At 42.0% G+C, this 18,667-nt stretch overlaps 1 long non-coding RNA gene across 4 annotated transcripts in view; it reads left to right on the forward strand.

Moving 5' to 3' along the window:
- LOC310688506 overlaps positions 1–18,140 on the forward strand; it is a 486,265-nt gene extending 468,125 nt beyond the window's left edge. For 2 of the 4 annotated variants that reach the window (XR_014516981.1, XR_014516982.1), the window contains exons 2-3: positions 2,414–2,542; positions 5,947–6,229. This is a non-coding gene — a long non-coding RNA (uncharacterized lncRNA). Of the gene's footprint in view, positions 1–2,379; positions 2,543–5,946; positions 6,230–17,831 lie in introns of those variants that run through there. The other 2 variants (XR_014516983.1, XR_014516984.1) reach the window with 2 other exon arrangements.
- The last annotated feature ends 527 nt before the right edge of the window (positions 18,141–18,667 follow it).

Here is an 18,667-nt window from a genome sequence, read left to right on the forward strand (position 1 = left end):
TTTTTGAGCCAAAAAGCTACAATGATGTTCAGAATTTACCTAAGCACCAAGCTGTAAATTGGTATAAAGCTATGAACTCTGAGATAGCTTCTTTAAAAGAGCATAACACTTGGTCTCTCGTACCACAAACCCCAGATATGAGACTTATTGATTCAAAATGGGTTTATAGAGTTAAAATGAATGACAAAAATGAAGTTGTAAGGTACAAGGCAAGACTAGTTGCTAGAGGTTTTCAACAAATTCCAGGTGAAGATTATGATTTGTGCTATTCACCAAGTGTAAAATATGAAACAGTTAAGCTTTTGTTAAAAGATGCATCACAACGTGGACATTCTGTTTATCACCTAGATATAAAAACTGCATATTTGTTTGCAGATTTAAAAGAACAAATTTTTATGCGTGTCCCTGAAGGCATAGACGCTGCTGAAGGTTTGGTATGCAAATTAAATAAATCCCTTTATGGTCTGCACCAAAGTGGAAGGAATTGGCACCAAACTTTAGCAAAAGAATTGCTAGATATTGGTTTTTCACAAGGAAAGGCAGACAATTGTGTGTTTATAAAGGAAAGGGCAAACTCTGTAACAAAAATATGTGTGTATGTAGATGACGTGTTAATTTCTACAAAAACTAAACAGGAATATGAACAGGTAGTTTCACAGTTACAGAAGAAATTTGATGTGGTGGAATTAGGCATAGCTAAAAATTACTTATCCATGCAAATTGAGAAAGGCGAAAATGGATCTTTTCTGGTTCATCAAACTGCAAAAATTGATGATCTAGTTGAAATGCTATGTTTAGAAAATGCAAATGGGAAGGAAACACCTATGGTGTGTGGTTTCACCTTTACAGGTGAAGATAAGCCATTTCCTAACAAAACTTTGTATCGTTCTGCTATAGGCAAGCTAAATTTCATTCAAAGAATCTCAAGACCAGATATAACTTATGCTTTTCACTTTCTGGCAAAATTTGTGGAAAAGCCCACTACACAATGTTTCTCTGCTCTTAAGAGAGTGGTAATGTACCTTAAACATACCAAACATTATAGGTTGCAGTTTACAACAAGTATTGACAAAGGTTTTGAAATTTTCTGCGATGCATCTCATGCAGTAGAACAAAATAATTACAGGGGTGTGTCTGGTATGGTGTTTTGTTACAACGGTTGTCCATTTGAATGGAAGTCCCAGACACAAACCATTATTTGTCTCTCTACAACAGAGAGTGAATTATGTGCATGCGTTCAGGCCACTCGTGATGTAGAATGGTATCTGCAAGTATTTGCAGACCTACAGATGCAAGTAACACTACCAGTAAAAGTTTATCTTGATTCCCAGAGTGGACTTGCTATCCTGTGTTCAGAGACCAATACGCAGCGCACTAGAGTCTTAAGATTACGTTTAGAATTTGTAAAGAAACTAATTGCTGATGAAATGGTTGTATTTAAATATGTTCCAGGTGACAATCAAATTGCGGACATTTTTACTAAAGCACTTCCAAAGGTTACACATGAAAAACATGTACAAAGTATGCTTTATGTTTTTGTTCCACAATGATGAACCGCAGGGGAAATGTTGAATGGTTTCTTTAAATGTAAAGGTTCATCATTGTTCCACTCCATGTGTATGTCTTTAAGGGGCCAGAGCAAGGGCCAGAGCAAGATAACGAGGCCCAGCTTTACAGCTGTGTAACATAGCAGGTGCTGCTGAGTTGTATTTGATTAAGGTGTGTCAGCATCTGGGTAGAGTATATAAGGAGCGGCACCTAGCTCTCCCATATCCCTGGGGGATGGGTTGGTGGTTGGGTCTGGTTTGGTTTGTTGATGTATTTAGTGTAAATGGAGTTTTTGTTTTTCTTATTAAAACCTTCTCTAAGTTATTTTTGAGTCCTCTCTTTTTAATGCATGGTCTCCCCAGCAAGCTCTCTGCAGCGTCACTATACTGCAAAAAGCCAACAAAAGCTAGCAAATGTGACAATTGTTGCAGGATTGAACTCAAAAGCAGCCTCCTCTGCTCTCCAGTCAAATTCATGTAGACTTTCTCATTACATAATTTCCCAGACTTTCTTTTCCGCCCACTAGAGTTGCTTTTGGGTCTTTGAACTCCCTTGCCTCCTTATTTAACAGACACAAGAAGTGATATTATTCACATGAAGTACCTCAGCTCTCATCATAATTTGGATAATTATGATAATCTGTTTTCCCCGCTTTCCCCTTGAAAAACAAAACATTGTCTTTTAGCCCCAAATGTCCCCAATCTCATGTACCACTTCAATGAATGTGCAGCAAATATTCACACTCTTTGACATACATGCTTTAATGCTGCCAGATAACAAATTTTCTTCCTCCTTCCTCTCACTCAGAATTCTGTAATAATGTTTTGGTAGGTGGAACCCGCTGAACCAGCCATGAACAAGTCAGGAACCAAAAAGAGGCATCCAGAGTGGACCTGTTTCGTTAACTGGAGAAAAAATGGCTTTGCAGATGTCACCGAAGCTGGATATGGGTGAAAGTTAAGGAAAACTATCACTGTCTTCTTCTAATTAGCAGGTGAGGGACTTTTTATTCTTTTATTTGTAGCTAACCATTTCCTTGAAGGACATTAGTGTGAAATCCAAATAAAGAATCATAGTACTGTTTAGTTAAAATAGATAATCCTACCTTCCAACCTGCAAAAGCATATTGTGACTTGAGCGTGATTCAGTATTTTGGGTTGGAGAAGGCATAGGCTTGGACTGGGCAGTGGCCTGGCATGGGGGGGGGGGGTGCCACACACAAAATTGTTAGGGGGCGCAAAATTTCAACAGCCGGTGCTGTCTCAACACAACTGTCTGCTTTTGTTGCAGTGCTCTGTTGAAAATGGCTTCTCTACGCAAACCAGGAAGTGACCTCTCCAGACAACAGAATGACTCTTCTTTTCTTATCTCTGTGGCTGCAATCTCCTGGGCCACACAGATGCCATTAGGCAGCTGAATGTGCATGCATACTCCTTCCATTTCCCTCCTTCCCACCCAACAGCCCTGGGCACTGGCAACCGACGCTATGCCACTAGGACAAGGGAAATGGTAGTCCTCCAGATGTTGATGGACTCTAACTCCCAGAAACCCCAGTCAATATAGCTAATGGTAGGGGATGATGGGGGTTGTAGTTCAACATCTGGAGGGCCACAGATTATGCATACAGAGTCTACGTTGTTGGTTGTGATCTGTCTGTTCCACTTCACATATTATACATGTTATTATACAGTACATCTATCCCTGCCTTAGGGTCTATGCTGTTGCTTGTGAGCTGTCTGACCTATATTGTGAACCACTGCGCTACACCTAAAATATCATGTGAGCATCAACAGGAGCGTTTTCAGTCACATACAACAAACATGCCAGGGAACTGAGAATGGTTGTGGGAATGCCACCACAAGCACCAGAGATACAATTTTTTTTGGGGGGGGACAGACCTGAGAGTGGGGCCCTTTTTCTTCTTGCAGGTGTTAATCCTTTGAAGGAAGAAACAGTTGGAGTGGCAGCCACCTAGACAAAAATGCCAGCAGGCAGGTGGGGAATTCATAGAGTTTTCTGCTGGGGAGGGAAAACTTAATCCCCCCCCCCCAGCACTGTGTTGTTAATAACAATCCCTTTCACTTGCACCTGATATTTACCGTAATTTCTTTTTCCAAAAAGTAATAATATGGTTATGAACCACAACTTTAAAAATCTTATGTTGTTGTGTTCTGAGATGCTGAGTTAGGTATTCCCCTTTGTGTAATCAGCACCGGATTTTGGGTGGTGCTGGCAGTTCCCCTGCACAGGGTGCTGAGCTGAGAGGCTGCAAATCTCTGACGTAGCACACTTTCGAGCATGTGCAGAATGGAAGACGAGGGCGTTACGTCACCAAAGTCTGCCCCGTGTGCAATTAACAATCCCATCAGATGATTAATCCCATGAAGAAGGAAGTGGGAGAGGGCCAGGGGCTCTGTCCCTCCTTGCCTGCCCTCTTCATGCTGAGGGACACATCTTTGCTTTACAGTCATACTTTGGGATAAATGTGCTTCAAGTTAAGTATTTTCAGGTTGCGCTCCACAGTGACCCGGAAGTAACGGAGCGCATTACTTCCGGGTTTCACCGCACGCATGTGCAGATGGTCAAAATGATGTTATGCGCATGAGCGGAAGTGGCAAAACGCGACCCGCACACATGCAGACACGGGTTGCGTTCGCTTCGGGATGCGAACAGGGCTCTGGAACGGATCTCGCTTGCATCCCGAGGTACCACTGTATTTGCATAGGCTCCACCTTTGGTTCAGAACCAGAGGTGTAGTAGTCTGGGGTCACAAGGGGGTGAACAACCCAAGATCCCAACAGCATCTCTGTCTCCCTAGTCTTAGCCACTGAGAAGACCTCTCACAGTTTGGGCTGACTAGATTGAAAGGGTGTGAGACAGCCACTGAAGATTGGCTCCTCAAGTCACTCTGGAGAAGCCGCATTGGAAGAACGTTGAGGAGGTGTTGTATATGCTCCAAAGCGAAGCATTTGGGAACGCTGAAAATGCCCAGACCCCTGTTCCCCTCAAAGAGCTACAGTTCTGAGAGTTCCTGGGAAGAGGGAACCACACTGGAAATGGAAGCTTTGTGATGGGATCTCTCAGCCCTCTTAACAAACTACAGTTTCCAGGACTCTTTGGGGGAAGCCGTGACTGTTTGAAGTGGTATAATACTGTTTTAAATGCATAGCGCAGATGGGGATTGAGGAACGGAGAACCCTGAATTTCCAGATGTTGTTGTGCTCCAATTCCCATTGGCCAATGGTCAGAACATCTAGAACTACTAGGCACTCCCCCGGGGTCACTGCTTGGGGGGCGTGCCTTGGGCCCTGGCCTCCATAGGCTTCGGACGTGGCCACGCCCCCCGGAATCCTTTACCGGACTACCCTTCAGTAACCGGGGGAGGTGATGGCGCTCCCCCCATTCATCTACATAACAATACCCCAACCAATGCCTAACCGCCACATGAGCAAAGTTCGCCGCCAATACCCTCAGACCTGCAACCAATCCCTAATCCCTGCAGTTATGTCGGCCAGCCAAACATCATTCCCCTCATTGGAAAGATGCACGTCATCCCTGCGGTAGAGGGTCACTTGGCTGAATTGAATGTTAGGGTGGACAATGACCCATCCCCCCAGCGCTGCCACTCTACGAGCCACCAAGGGTTCCAGGACCTTTCTGGGCTTATTTATAGCCATAGGGCATCTGCAATCCCTCCATGTGCACCTCTCTAACAGTGACGACCAAATAATATGCACGGGGACTTGCCGAGTGGCGCCGGAAATTGCATCTGCGCATGTCCAGATACCGAAAATCACTTCTGCACAGGTGTGATTTCCGGCGTCTTGGCATGTGCAGAAGCCATTTCCGGCATCGCGCTGCGCCAGTCCGGCCCACGGACGCTCTCCATGGGAGTGATCCGGCTCATGGCTGCTAAACCTTGCCGAACCTTGATGTAGAAGGCCACATAAACCTGATTGCAGCCAGTTCTAGCACGCAATCCAAGGAAAAGGCTGTATTGCAGCAGACAGTTAAAGTGGAATAAATCCACAGTTAATTAGAAAGACTGCCCCCTTGCTTAATCAATCTGAGCAAAGCAGAAATCACAAACAAACACCCTGTTCTTAGCACATTTATTTTGAAGTTAACTCCCATTGATTTCAGTGCATCAAACTTCCAGGTTTGTCTGCTTAAGACTGCAGCTTAAGTACGAACTGTTCAAGGGTAATGACTTCCTTTTGGTTAAAAACTTTTTGCTGTTAATCTTTGAGTATTATTGTTGCTGTCAGAACTGATAGTTCTCTTTTTCCAGCTGTAACTTTACAATTTGATTAGGAACAAGAGGCAGTGTTGTCATATTGATTTGCTTATAGCAATAACAGCTTCTCCTCAGAAGTTTTTTCTCTCTCTTCATCACAGGGTGTTCTGTGTCTTCCCAAGGTCACCACACAGAAGCATCTCCACAGTTAAGCTGCAATTGCCAACATAAACAGCAGAACTGCAGTATTCAGATGGAATATTCTAGAATCATAATCAGTATTTTGTACTCCAGAATATGAACATCCACATTACGTTGCAGAAACTTCAGGCTCTTTTGAGCAACAAAAGATAAGCTTGCATTTTGTAAGTGATATTCATACATTGCATTGAATGTTTGGTTGGGTGCAGTCTTTACTGAAAGAAAACCAATGACGAATGGAAATCTTTCTTTTTTCTTTTAGCTACTTATTCTTGGTACAGTACTCTCACTCTTTAGCAAAGTTCTCAGTTCCTGACGGTATGTCTGTATTCTCGGTGTATGTCTCATTCATGATGGAGTCTCGGTTCCTGAGAGTCTGGTTTTCATTATTTACAAAAGAAAGCTTTAGGTTTCATGGCTGTGTCTACCAGTTTTACAACATGCATGCATTCCAGAGGAGTAGCTGAGTCAGGCTGCTGTTGCAAAGCTAACAAACACCAACTGAATTAAGCTTTGGTTGCATGGATTCTCATGTATGGTACCAGCAACTGGGGGGAGTAGGTAAGACAAGAAACTGGCAGAATGTATGCCACCAAAAGCATAAGGTTAAAATAAAAAGGGCAAAGGACCCCTGGATGGTTAAGTCTAGTCAAAGGCAACTATGGGGCTGTGGTGCTCATCTCACTTTCAGGCAGAGGGAGCTGGTGTTTGTCCACAGACAGCTTTCCAGGTCAGGTGGCCAGCATGACTAAACCGCTTCTGGAGCAACAGAACACCGTGACAGAAACCAGAGTGCACAGAAATGCCATTTACCTTCCCACTGCAGTGGTACCTCTTTATCTACTTGCACTGGCGTGCTTTCAAACTGCTAGGTTGGCAGGAGCTGGGACAGAGCAACGGGAGCTCACTCCATCATGAGGATTTGAACCGCCAACCTTCTGATTGGCAAGTCCAAGAGGCTCAGTGGTTTAGACCACAGTGCCACTCGCGTTGTGGTCTAAAGCAGTAGTGTCCAAACTTTTTTCAAAGAGGGCCAGATTTGAAGTGAAGGGCTGTGAGGGCCGGCCGAAGGGCCGCCAACCAAAGTTGTTGACCTTTTTTTAGGATTGAGGTTGAGGTTGTTGAGGGTTTTTTGGAATTTTACCCCAGGAAATAAACTGCCACAGGGGCTGGATTGAACCGACTGGTGGGCCGGATTACGCCCCCGAAATGGACTTTGGACATGCCTGGTCTAAAGCATACCCTCCAAGTGGGCCTATTTTCCAGGGATAGTCCTGGGATTATGAAAGCTATCCCAGTTTCTCCATGGCCTCCTCCCTTGGTCAGCTTGTAGTCCGTAGTGGTGTGGTTTGGTTCATTTTCCTTACAGACTGGATTTGCTCTTTCTATTTCTTATGGCTTCAGCCCTTCTCTGCTTACAAGGGCTGACCTATTCATGGCAACAGAAGCAGCATACTGACGTGCACATTCTTTGCATGTGTAGATCTGCTCCTTCCATCTAAATGAACGAAGCCACTGCAATGGAGGGGGGAATTTCATGTGTGCATTGGAGCACACAGAGAGCTGTAGATCAGGATGCATTTATACTGTTCTTACAAGCCAATGTGATTTAACCTGATTTAACCCCTGGAATTGCAGCATTTCCTTGGTTCTGAATATCTGTATCTGTTTATCTGCTTCCTTTGTGCACAGTACAACTTGATCCTGCAAGTTCATGCTAATTTCTAGTGCATTTATCAAAAATCCAAAATATAGTATAACCTAGTTGTCAGGAAGGCAGGTGTCGCCGTAAAAGTTATCCAGAACAGATATATATATATATAAAAGTAGCTCTGCATCAAGGCTTGCAATCTCTTCATTCTTCCCAGGTTGTAAAGAAGAGGAAGTAGTGGAGAATGGAAGCAATAATGAAAATAAGTTTTAACAACATGGGCTAAATTGAAGCCTAGCGTTTATTCAATTACAATGAGAGAGGGAAGGCGGGAGAAATGATTGCCGGAAAGTGTAATGTACTTTGCCAGCCCTTACACAGTAGTGACTAAGTTTGTCATGATTGAGCATTCTGGCTCATGTATGAATGGCAAATTGAATTCACGCTGCTGTCATAATCATTCCTTTAGAGCTTCACAGGAAGGCAGGAGAGGGGAGTGATTCATTCAGAGACAGTACTGTATTCTGGGGGCTGCACAGGTAATTACGCTGAACACAGAGACAGAATTTCTGAACTGCATTAAAAACCAATAATACAAAGACAACCCATAAAGAAGAAGAATAAAAGAGCCGGGCTTTGTACTGATCTGTTTGCAATAAGGGCCTGAACACAGTGTTCTCAGGAACAATGGAACTTAATAGGTTTAGGGCACAGCGACGAAGCATCTTTGTGCATCTGTGCATATATTAGACATGAAGTTCAATGCTTTCTGGACAGGCTGGTAAAACCAACTCAGCCTTTGATCAGATTCAGTTAAATCCTTGGATTGTTTAAGGTATTCCTATGTAAATTTTGTTTGGGGGGAAGGAAGAGGAGGAACTGAATGTCATCATTCACAATTTAGCTCACATTTGCTTTCAGGGTTACAGATAGTCTGTAGGGGCCACTCCTACTTGTTGCATTTCTAATGGATTCATTAGGGAATTGTGTTATCAAGAACAAACAGGAAAAGAGCCCGAGCATTTAAACCAATTCCTATACTTTATAAGGGCCTTCTCGGTAGTGGCGCCCGCCCTGTGGAACGCCCTCCCATCAGATGTCAAGGAAATAAGCAACTATCCTATTTTTAAAAGACATCTAAAGGCAGCCCTGTTTAGGGAAGGTTTTAATGTTTGATGCTATATTGTTTTTAATACTCGATTGGGAGCCGCCCAGAGTGGCTGGGGAAACTCAGCCAGATGGGCAGGGTATAGTGTAGTAAATAAACTATTATTATTATTATTATTATTATTATTATTATTATTAATCAGTGTGATTTTTACACAAGCTGTTTAAAAGGCATCAAGGTTTATGGCATCTGTAAGGCAAGCAGTCGCCATGTAAATTACCTACGTGCTCCTTTTAGTCTTGGCTGTGATGTAATTAGAGCTCAGGTCTGTAAGAGCACTTCCGTTTCACTGTACATGGATTATATGAAGCGCAGGCGAGATAACAGAGCATGTGCTTAGTGAACAACAACTTGAAACATCTGCCTTATTAACAATGTGAAAGACCATCTCTTTTCCCTCCCCCAATTGTTCATCAACATCCAGTTACCGCTGCTCCCTCTGTTCCTGAAAGTAGGCTAGTCACTGAGACTATCAGTATAAATAATGTTACCCATCTTAGAGAGCATCTCACATCACTGTGTGAAAGTGTCTGTGCAGAATAATCTGCCAGGTGTTGTTGCTGTGTGTTTACTATGGGCCTTGACGCAGAGCGGATGTTTCATTGAATGAATGACTGTGATAAGGATGCATTTAAATGTTAGCTTTGCACAATAGGATAGTTTCAACAAGCACCTACACATTCTCCTCCGCGCAAACAAGCAAAAGGCACCACCAGAAGGACACATTTCAGCAGAGCAAAACCCCTCAGGAAGAAGGAAAAGCAGAGCCAGTTAGAGGTTCAGATTGGGGAGAGGGGGTGACATGGAGAGAGCCCCAAGGATCAGGTAGAGGGGCTTAAGGGCAGGATTTGGCATTGGGTCTGATGATGATGATGATGATGATTTATTTATACCCTGCCCATCTGGCTGGGTTTCCCCAGCCACTCTGGGCAGCTCCCAACAGAATATTAAAAACACGATAAAACATCAAACATTAAAAACTTTCCTAAACAAGACTGCCTTCAGATGTCTTCTGAAAGTCAGATAGTTGTTTATTTCCTTGACATCTGATGGGTATTCCACAGGGCAGGCGCCACTACCGAGAAGGCCCTCTGCCTGATTCCCTGTAATTTCTCACAGTGAGGGAACTGCCAGAAGGCCCTCGGCGCTGGACCTCAGTGTTTGGGCTGAACGATGGGGGTGGAGACGCTCCTTCAGGTATACTGGGCCGAGGCAATTTAGGGCTTTAAAGGTCAGCACCAACACTTTGAATTGTGCTCGGAAACATGCTGATTCCACACCCCTGCGCAAAGAGCTTTTGACTGAGATCATTCCCAAGAAGAGCATTGGAGTGCTCTGCCAATTCTAAGTACTATTATTCTGGGCTTCACAAAGACAAACAAATCACCAAATGAGCATGGTATTTCCTCTTGGTGCATAGAAAAATAACATGCAACAATACAGTCATTTCAAGAGGTGAATGCAGGTTGGCTCTACAGCTTATAAGGTACAGTACATGATGGTGCTGCTGTTTGGAGAATCTCCTAGCCTGCAGAGTTCATTGAATTCACGCCTTCTCTACTGCAAACTAGACATACGATGCTGAAGTCCCAAATCTACTGGGCAACTTTCCTAGCAGGTGAGCGTCGAGGGCCTGGAAAGGGCAGAGTGAAAATAACGAAAAGTCAACAGACTTGTCTTACTGTGAATCATTGCACCTTTGCAGTTTTTCTGGTCTGACTAGACACAGGACGGAAAGGAAAGATAAGAAAGCAGCTTACATATAAGCTATCCCTTCCCATCCTAGTTTCAGAAGCCCAAAATGTTCTAAGCAAGTGTCACAAAGGCATTAAAGCTTTCAATGCCCTCTGAAATGAAGGTACGCGTTTGACCTGTGGGTGTGCCTGTCTGGCTTGTGGGTATGTAGTTCTCGGTGGTTTGCTGAGTAATGACATTCCTTATTATTTCTCTTTCAATGAAATGCAGGTAAACAAGACACTACTAGAGTGCTGAAATATTTCTAAACTAGGGAAGATGAATCAATCAAATTCATTTTCTCTCATTTTCTCATTTTTTTTCCAATCTTAGGTTCAGTTCTCCACATTTCCCCCATCAGAGTTACTTAAAAGAAAAAAATACCAAAACAACCCTCATGGAAATTCACCAGCATTTTTGCAATAATTTCTCCTAATATACATGGTTTCATATGAAATTTTGTCCAATGGACACATTTTTTTGCAGAAACAATTTCACCAAATATAGTTCACTTTTTTATATTACTTTCCAATAACATGTGAGTTTCTATGCACACTTCACTCCAATAGATTCATTTCTATGCACGCTACTTTGCTGGAGAAGGGCACTGCAAAAAATGCAAAATTCATGTGTGAATCTTCACGCTCTCCGTAGAATGTGTGAATTAGGTAAGTTCGCCTTTAACTGTGAAATGAATCCAATTTCTCTCCCCTCCTATTCTAAGTCAGTGATTCTTGGTTATCAAGGATTTATTTTCTGAGCTATTTACCCCATTTTTTGCTTTGTCTAGGGACTTGGTGCTGTTATCTCGTCTGATATTGTGATCCCTCGGGGGGGGGGGGCAAATGGATGGCTCTGTCTTCTAACTCCTTCCCCTCAAGGCATGATGGTACTTAAATAGGTCAGTGCTGGTGGGACACGGAGAGACTATCTCAGCTAAAACAGCCTGGAGCTGAATGGCTGACCGGCTATTCTGCTTTCCGTTTCCTCCCCTCAGAGCAAGATGTCTCTTAAGAAGTTGAGAAATAACTGATGGAGGGAGACTTGATCAATGTCCCTGGATTTGAAGCCTGCCTGTAACTGCAGAAATAGGATTGGTACAGGACCCTGGCAGAACTGGTAGGCTTCATGTGGCTGGGTAGGCTGCATGGGCCTAGCCGGGGGGGGGGGAGGGGGACAGCTGACCCTCCCCAAATCAAGGAAATAAATAAAAAATACTTAACAATGGGCCATGCTTACTGAGTGTGTAGAGAAAAACTGCATTGGGAAAAAGAGGGGTTTGAGAAGGAGGTGCTGAAAAAAGTTTTCAGCAAATCCAAACAAACAAACAAACAACACCCTTGCTTACATAATAATAATAATAATAATAATAATAATAATAATAATAATAATTTATTTATACCCCACCCATCTGGCTGGGTTTCCCCAGCCACTCTGGGCGGCTTCCAACAGAATATTAAAATACAATAATCTATTAAACATTAAAAGCTTCCCTAAACAGGGCTGCCTTCAGATGTCTTCTAAAAGTCTGGTAGTTGTTTTTCTCTTTGACATCTGGTGGGAGGGCGTTCCATAGGGCGGGTGCCACTACTGAGAAGACCCTCTGCCTGGTTCCATGTAACTTGGCTTCTCACAGTGAGGGAACTGCCAGAAGGCCCTCGGCACTGGACCTCAGTGTCTGGGCAGAACGATGGGGGTGGAGATGCTCCTTCAGGTATGCTTCAATTTAGAAAAAATAAAAAGGCATGTTCTTTGAAATTTTGCAAAATACACCCATGAAAGGAACACCCTGATATTAATTTGTTTATATAACTTCCTGGTTTTCAAAGGACTGAAGATTTTGACAGGTTTTTCAGAGCACTTGAGGTCAAATGAAAGTATTTTAAAACAAGCGCTGTTGGGACATTTCATTCTGAATCTGCTAAACCGAGCCAGACGGGGATGATGACAGGTGGGTGTCTTGCCCACCCCCATCATAAATCCTGGCCACACTCACAGTGGGTTGCAAGTTTTGCTGGCTTGACCTGCTAGTGTACAATGTGATTGTACAAGGTGAGAGCTTGTCCTAGTTTTGAATACTTTACTGTTTTGAGATATCTTGATTACGAATTAGCTGTGGTGACCATATGAACTTTCTGAACAGTGGAATTATTATTTTGTCTACTTCATGATATATTTTGGATCTGCCATTTCTATTGGCAGAGCAGTTTTTTCTGGTTTTCTTTATTTCTCTGACACCCCCCCCCATCAAACTTGCAGTAATTTGGAAATCATAGCTGATTGTCAGAAAGGATTCCCCAACCTCTAGAACTGCAGAGCTCATGATAACAGTGAATTAAAAAAAGGAACATGCACATACTCCAGACACAAATTTCATTCAAGCATGGCTAAAAGTATGTTTCCTCCAAATCTTAGAAATAGTTGATTTGAATCCTATAGCTCATCAAACCAAAACCAGCATTGGTTGTAAACAGTCATATCAACGATAGCAAAGCAAAGCCTGATGTTAAATAACTCCAGTATAAAGAGGAAATAATGCATTCTAAGAGAGTCCTTCTGACTTACTGAGTCAAATAAAAGTTTTAAATTCCATTAGAAGGAGCAAATCCTGCAATAGCAAACTCAATGCATTAGTAAACTCAATGCATTCAGAGAGATGTCAAGGCTAGCAGAAGAATATTTTAGGGGAAAACCCTAAGGAGACAAACCCCCCAAATATTTTGATGAGGATGGAAGATGCTCTGTGGGCTTGGAATAGTGACTGGCTGTTGGAAGGGAAAACAAGGCATGGGGAAAGTAATGAAGTATCCTAGGAAAGGGCATGGCTGCCTTACTGGGGACCCTGAATAGGAACATTCCAAACTCTCCATTTTGTTGCAGGTCCCACTCCTGCTGTCCAATATCAAATGTTCACCCGATATTAAATACTGCTAAATATATGGTGACACATTACTCGTTAGCAGACGTCAAAGTGACAATGAATGCTGGACACTGAATTTAAGCAAACAGTCATCCCGTAATCTGCAGGGGTGATTCCAAGGGGGATTTATGGTGGAAAAAAATTGTTTCAACCCTTGTCCAGATGTCATCAGCTCTCCGAAGTGAACTCATTAAAGATATATAGCTGGTTCTGAAAGAAAAGCTTACGATTAGAAAAAAAAGGTCACTGCTTGAAAATGTACTATGAAAGAATGCTTTCATTTCTTCAACACCCAGGAGATGTATCCTGCAGTTATGCTATTCAGACAACAGGCCCTGTCATGGGCTATTAATATTACGCCGTCCTGCTACAAATTGCAGTTGATGAAAATTTTGCTGCGTCGTGCACACTATTAAAAATAACCTGACACATCTCAGCATTGTCTTTTTTAAGAAATCCGGGTTGCTTGCCAAAGTCATGTACAAAAGGAGAAACCTAGATAGCATGCCAAAGAACAGAAGCACAGCTGAAATACTCTTTAAAATGTGCGTGGGGCAGGGAGAGCTCACAAGTACACACCACTTTGTTGAAAGGGCGCAACAAGACGCACAGAAAGTCTTTGTCAAATCCTCCCTGCTGGCAGAAGGCAAGCATCTCAGGGAGAAAGGGACTAGTCCAGTCTTCTTGTGCAGGGATGCATTTTTCCGTGCCGGCTTTTACACATAGCTGTCAAGTGGCCCTTATTTGAAGGGACAGTCCCTTATTCCAGCGCCATGTCCCGCTGCTGTCCCTTATTGATGGATGTCCCTTAAATGTCCCTTAAATGATGTCCCTTAAATTTCAAAGGAAGCAGCTCCTCTCCCTCCCTCCCTGCCGGCCAGGGAGGAGGGAGGCTCCAGCTGTGTTGCTTGGCTGTGTTGCTCACCCAATAAGAAGTCTAAGAATGACTGGGGGGTGGAGCTTGCATGCCTTGTGTGTGGCTAGTTAATGCAAGCTGAGGGGTTTTTTGAATGCTGGACGCCATTTTGTTGCACGTGCTGCTGCAAACTTTGCAGTGCAAAGCCAGACCAGGGAGCCATCTTAAGTTGAGGCTGCATAGGCCTTGTGGTGCATGTGATTCAGATTCTATTCAGTTGAAGCTCTGGTTACAAATTTGGTTGGACAGTGTTCTCGCAGCTACCAGCATGAGTTTGACCAGACTGCAGGAGGACAGGAAGACTGGAGTGCCTGGAACAGGTGAGGCTGCAGGTCCCTTATTTTGGCTGCTGGTCCCTTATTTTCAAGGCTGCTGGTCCCTTATTTTCAAATCTGTAAGTTGACAGCTATGCTTTTACATGTGGAAGAATCCAGAGCATGAGGTCCCCATCACAGTCCCAAGTGGTACGGTCCAAGGAGGACAGCATCCAAACAGCTGATCCTAAAATAACATCACCCCTACCTCCAAGTAGAGCTGTCTTAACTCAAGCCTTTTGGAATGTTAAGCAGCTGGCTTGAAGAGTTTTGAAGTACATTATGAGTCCAAATCTTTCCTGGAGATTAAATACTCTCCAGACTCTTACATTAGGTCAGATTGCAAGCTTACCTAAGTGGTTAATGTTCTGAAGCTGAAAATTAGTTCTTCATTTGTGCTGTTGGAGGATATATATCTGATGTTTCAAGTACCTTTATCTAACAGAGAGGGGGGAGATAAATATTAATTTATACATTAATATTAAATGCAACAAGTTGAAAGATATGGTCTCATATACCTGTTAAGAAAGATACATGTTTGTTTTTTATTATTACCATCCTCATAGCAGAAATTTGATAGGTATCAGATCACCAACAAACACCAAAGAACACATTGCATATCCAATGTTTTGTGGTTTCATATAATATGTATTTATTGTGCCCTAGTATTGAATAACATCTCTTGGCAAAACCAGATCATGTCCTACTGAGAAATGGAGATATAAATCTGTTTCTTGGGAGGAAAATACAACAGACAGTATAATATGTAACGGTGGTAAGGATTTTCAGTTCAGAGGATGTCATTTGGAATCAGAGAGCAGCAAGAGCCTGAAGGAAAATAATGTTAAATCTTGGAGATGAATATTCTAATCATGCTGGTAAATTACATGGGAACGTACTGCAAGAATTGACAGATAAACATTGGCTGCAAACACAACCATACATTTAAAGCATACTTAAAGCACCCAGCCCTATTATTATTATTATTATTATTATTATTATTATTATTATTATTATTAATGCCCTCCAAATGCCTTTCCTTTGAGGGGGTGGAGGGAGATACCTGGGGTTGGTAGCAATGACAGGGCCCAGAACAGATGCAGGTGAACACTAACAGTTTTTTATTGTTATCCCCTTGGCAGGTTATTAAACTAATAGACCGCCATCTTCCCCTAAATACTTCATATGCAGAAGAGAAATGCTATCATTCTTGCTGTAGATTGGGACTTTTGTCTGCCTCCACAGATTGCTGTTGCTATGAAATGTGTCAATATTCACATATTCTTTCTTCCAAATTTTCCCTTGAGCACAGTTTATACCATCTGAACTCCAGTTTCTGTGATTAAGAGTTTATTGCATTTGAATCGAAATTGTTGCACTGTCTGTGGGCTTCCCAAAGAAATAAGTATCTGTGTATCAACTAATAATACACCCCCATCATGCCTGTAAAATTATTTCAGTTGTGCATCTGAGTCCAAGTAGGCAGTGAAAAAAATATGTCTTAACTGCTGGTGGGGTTTTAGATTAAGTGAGTAAGAAACCAATTTCCCTAAAATTTATAGCAGGATAAAGCTGTTGACAAAAGAATAGGCATTGATTGCCTTGGCTTCCCAACAGTTTGTAACAAGGAAAGATTGTGGGTAGGTATTAGCTTTACTTTTTTCTGGATTGTGTCTAGCTGCCCCTAAGATAGTTTGTCTTTTAATGTCAGTGTTGAATCACAGTTGTAGAACCCCTTAATCTAATTGGTTGAGCTGCTGTGATGGCATGGAATGTTCATGGAGCAGGGGGAGGGGCATGGATCCCAGAGGAAAGGTGGCTGGAGTTAGAGAATGGACAATGGATTGAGGGAGAAAAATCTGGATAGGTGATGGAGATGGAGGATTTTAAGATAAGGGGAGAGAGTAATGAAATCCCCTCTATACAAGATTGGATCCAAAAGCTAACAGAATATGCTGAATTAGACGGTCTATCAGAAAAAACAAAGAATAAATCAAAACAGGAATTTGTCTCAAAATGGGAGGTTTTCAAAGAACATTTAAAATATAAATATAGTAGTTTAAACTCTGTTGCAGCATTCGAGGAACTTCAGTAATAGTTGCAAGGTAGATATAAGAATTAAGATATATTAAGAAAAAGTGTAATTATGATAAAAGTGTGTATTGGCAATAAGTAATATGAAATCAAAATATGGAATAGATGGGAGGTTGGGTCTTTAGTGTTAAGACCAATTTATGTTTTATCATTTGTTAAGAAAATTATGTGTCTCTCGTTATTCCTGTGTGTAATTTGTTACTTGTGTTTTCTCTTCTTTTCTTGTTGTATCAATAATAATAATAATAAAAAAGATAAGGGGACAGGACATACAGAACCAAGGTGACAGGGTCTAAAGATAGGGAGCAGAGGCGCTAAGTTGCCCCCAAGATTGTGGGGTCCCAGTGTGCATCATGTGTGTTCGACAGAGGCATAGGCACTCTGGAGGAGCTGATCACTCAACCTTTGACATCACACATGCACAACATGCACAGGACTAATGCAAGATGGAGAGGCCCCACCTGCCTTAAAACAAATATTGAGGGGGCCAAGGTATCTTTGACCCCCTCCCTGAGTTGGCACACCAGAAAGAGAGGGTTTAGAACAAAAGTTCACAGTGCCTGACATCAGCAAGGTTTGTAAGCTGAAGGGGAGGGGAAGAAAAGTTATAGGAAAGTTGACTAAAAAAAGTGGGACAAAGTAGGTAAAGTGAAGAAAAACAAGTGGTTTTACTGATTAGTTCAAGACAAAGGGGCCATGGAAGCGTGGGGGCGATTGTGGAATATGGATATAAAATTTACAGCATGTTATGGTCTAAGAGAAAATGATTTGAAAATGATATATTATTGATATCTGAGTAAACTGGCAAAAATGTATAAATCTAAATCAAACAAGGGCTGGGAATGTAAAGAGAAAGAAGGTTCTTTTTATCATATGTGGTGGTCTTGTAGTAAGGTTAAGGCTTACTGGGAAATGATATACAATGAATTGAAAAGGATGTTCAAAATAACGTTTGTAAAAAAAAACACCCCAGAAGCTTTTCTTTTGGGAATTATAGGGACAGAACTACCTAAATTGTACAGAAATTTATTTATTTATGCTACTACAGCAGCAAGAATGCTACTTGCCCCAAAGTGGAAAGAAGCAGAAGTCCCAGCAAAGGAAGAATGGATACAAAAACTTACAGAATATGCAGAAATGGCGAAACCTACCGGAAGAATAAGAAATCAAGATAACAAACTTTTTGTAAAAGAACGGAAATGGTTTATTGAACATTTACAGATAAATTTCAAACAGATAAAAACATTAGCAGGATTATTGTAATAACCTGCAGTTTCATAAGAGTATGTATTTAAAGTAGATAATTAAATGAGCAAATTAAATGAATTTGGATATGCAGAGGATATTAAAAAATAAATTTAAGGGACTGTAGAAAGGGGGGGAAGAAAGTCAAACTTTGAAATGTTAAATTGATTGTAAAGCTAATGAAATGCATAAACTTGAAAAGCATAAATAAAAACTTTTAAAAAACCACAAAAACAACAAAAAATGGCCAAGTTCTTTGGCTGAAGATTCTTGGCCCTGAATACTGTGGATGGGAGTACTCTATATGTTCCTAGAGCTATAATATTTAAAGTCGATTTTTCTAGAGCCGAAAGTGCTGCCGTGCTGTCCAGGGTCTACTTGATGCTATGTAGCATTGACTGACGATATATCACAGGAACCTCGCTACATAATAAATCTGAATGAAAAATAAGAGCGTGCAGCTATGAAGAGCTGGGGAGACTATGGATGCTTTTTAAAAGGACTGTCAAGGAAAGTCGAGCTTTCAACAGAAAGCGGTGATTTCTCACTATACTTCTCCAAGTCTCAGCAAATCAATTATCGGCCCAAAACAACCAACCCCTGTGATGTCAACTGCTGTCGCCTCCTTTGTGTCTATGC

The sequence above is a fragment of the Podarcis liolepis genome (genome assembly GCF_965112155.1).
Source record: "Podarcis liolepis genome assembly, chromosome: 11".
NCBI lineage: Eukaryota > Metazoa > Chordata > Lepidosauria > Squamata > Lacertidae > Podarcis > Podarcis liolepis.